Source organism: Solanum pennellii, chromosome 11 (genome assembly GCF_001406875.1).
Source record: "Solanum pennellii chromosome 11, SPENNV200".
NCBI lineage: Eukaryota > Viridiplantae > Streptophyta > Magnoliopsida > Solanales > Solanaceae > Solanum > Solanum pennellii.
The window spans coordinates 49,047,095-49,050,369 of NC_028647.1; positions in this window are offsets into that span (position 1 = coordinate 49,047,095).

The window sequence follows — 3,275 nt, forward strand, 5'->3', positions numbered from 1 at the left end:
ATATATATATATATATGACTTTTCTTATAAGTTGTTACTGTTTTCAAAGGTTTGTGATTTTTCACTGAGTTGTATCTTTTTCAAATAGTTGTGTATTTCCAAAGAGTTGTGACTTTTTCAATGAGTTGTGACTTTTGAAAGAGTTGTGACTACTAGGAATGGTCATTTTTCAATAAGTTGTAACTTTTTGAGAAGGTTGTGAATTCTCAAAATGTCAGGACTTCTCAAAAGGTAATGATTATGCCGATAAGACATAAAAAATATAATTTCACTGAGTTGTGACTTTTTCTAAGAGTTGTGCCTTTCCAAGGAGTTATAACTTATTCAATAAGTTGTGACGCTTCATTTTTTAATAAGTTGTGACCTTTTCAAAATGTTTTGACTTCTCAAAAGGTTATGACTATTCCTATAAGACACAGAAAATACTCTCTCATTTTTTTAACCATAATTTTTTTAATCTTTTATTATTCTTTTTCTTGCATTTTAAAAGATTACGTGTGATTTGTTTTATTGAGTGAGTTTGAATAAGGTTGTAAATGATGCCTTTGATCTTAGTATATGCTGATACTATTGAGTTGTTAGTAAAGAGACATATTTCTTTTCGGTGAAAATAGAAAATATACAGTTTTGTCAGCGTATTACTTGTGCCATTAGTTGTATGACAACCTTGTGCTGCCTTTTCTGTAATAATTTTATCAGATCAAAGTTAAATCAGTTGCTAATACTGGTTCCTTTGTAACTTGTTAAGTGCATGGTTGTGGTGATAACTCTCGAAATTTCACAAGTACCCCCTCAACCTATACACTATCTTGTGGGCCCAGCGTGTGTTGACATTTTTTTCGAGCTAGTGCCACGTAGGCTGAAAAGTGGTTGAAATAGAACCTTAGTATTGTAAAAGTGTGTCTTAAGAATTTCGGGCAAAGATTCAGGGGGTACTTATGCATTTTCCCTAATTAACTTTTGACCAATAANGGAAGTCCATATGATAGTCAACAACAAGAACACCATTTATTATGTTATTACTTTTAACATTCAAAACAATATCATATATTATTATAAGTGAGAAGCTCCTAACGTCAAAGTTGAATTATCATTTTACCCTTATTTTACCTCTAAAATAAATTAAAAGTAATATCTATTTAATTAATTAAATATTAAGTAAAAGTTATAATTAAATTCATGCATCAAATAAGATCTTAATGCATCATATATTCATATACTAATTAAATGTAGATAACTAAAAGTCTAATAACCTTTCAATTTTAATTTGTACGATAAATGGGGTTAAGTGAAGAGTCTATCAAACATACTCACATTACATTATTTATATTCCTTGTGTTATTCAAGTTTGTAATCATCTTGCATTCTACAGTAGGTTAGTCTATATCCCTTGTAAAATTTTCATTACCAGTTTGTAATTATAAGAATTCTTACTATTTTATTTATTTGTATTCTTTAAAATTACATGCATATTCATCTTCTTTTTGTTATGAAATATGTAAATTATGATAGTTACAAGATGAATATACTCCAATATGAAGTTGTAAGTAAATATTTATTTTTCATATCTGCATCGTTTTGAGTTCTGAAATATAACTTCGTAGTTGATTACTGTATTTTTGTATTCAACCTTTCTTCTATTTTTAAAATATATATAGTAAAGCTAATCACAGTTTGTATATATCATTAATTATTTTGAGGGTAAATGTAACAACCTGTTTAGTAGGTTCGAGCAGTAAAAAATTATTTTGAAAATAACTGACTGGGTCGACGGATTAGGCGACGGATCGTCATGGTCACGACGGACCATCGAGGGTCTTCGTTCCAAAACACTTCAACTCTGAAAATATGGGTACTGAGATCGACTCTCTGAACTTCACGACGGAACTGCAGGACGGACCGTCGTAGGTAAGGTGAACCATCACAAACCTTTTACTGAATTTAACTCTCTGAACCTTGTGACGGACCTGCAGGACGGACCGTCATAGACACGACAGACCGTCACAGGTTGCGTAACCCCAACTGGGTCGGATTTCTGCTAAAGGTTTTAAAGGGGTGTTTAGGACTATTCATGAGAAACTTTATGAAATTAGTGAGGTAAGTTTAATAATTTTTTTACTTGGGGGTTAAAGGAGATAACTTTAAAATAAATAATGGGTTACTTTTATCATAATGAATTATATGATAATTAGGGTAAAAGAAAAGAATCTAGAGAAGAAAAAGAAAAAAGACAGAGAGGGAGAAGGAGCGAGAAAGGAAGAACGAAGAGGAAAGCAAAAGGCATTGGGGAGATAGATTGCTTGATCACGATTCTTCGGTGGAGGTAGGTTTTGTTTTATGTCTATGTGATAGATAAACTCTAAATAGCGATTGATATGTATTGGGTGGTATTGTAAAATCTTCTATATACTTGATTGTGTGTTTGTATGTTGTGATCGTATAATTGTGGTGGTTAGAATGATGAGATTGTTGAATCTTTAATCTTAAATCCTCTCGATTAAGATGATGCTTGACATAAAGAAAGCTTGATGAACTGAATTAATGAGATTAATGGATCGGAGTGTCACGTTCCGACACGTAGCATTAGGGGATCGGAGTGTCACATCCGACACGGTAGGAATAATGGATCGGAGTGTCACGTTCCGACATGGTAGGAATAATGGATCGCAGTGTCACGTTCCGACACGTAGCATTAGGGGATCAGAGTGTCACGTTCCGACACGGTAGCATTAATGGATCGGAGTGTCACGTTCCGACACGTAGAATTAGGGGATCGGAGTGTCACGTTCCGACACGATAAGAATAAAGAGAAGTAATCTTGAATTATGTTAATACACTAAATTTCAAAGAACCTATTTCCCAAATGAGTAGGATGTGGAGGCTTGAGTCCTCATAAGTGTGCTTGGTGTTGTTGCCAATGGTTTTTGTACTTGTTGATTGTTACTTGTTAAGTACTGTTGTTGGTTTTGCATTATTATTCCATATATATTGCTTTCTATTTTGAGTTGGCCGATGATACCTACTCAGTACTTGTTCCTTGTACTGACCCCTACTTTTATTTCCTTCTTGTTTTGTAGAGTGTAGCAAGTGCACCGTTGACTTCGACTCGTCCGCAACTCTAGCTAGTCTTCAGGACGTCAGATTTCAGGGTGAGCTATTGTTCCTAGCTCGGACTGGATTCTCTCATTCACGTCTTGATGTCCTTGAAGTTCGGACATGGACCATCTGTTTACTTATTTTAGTTTCTTAAATACTCTTAGACTTAGTAATTTGAG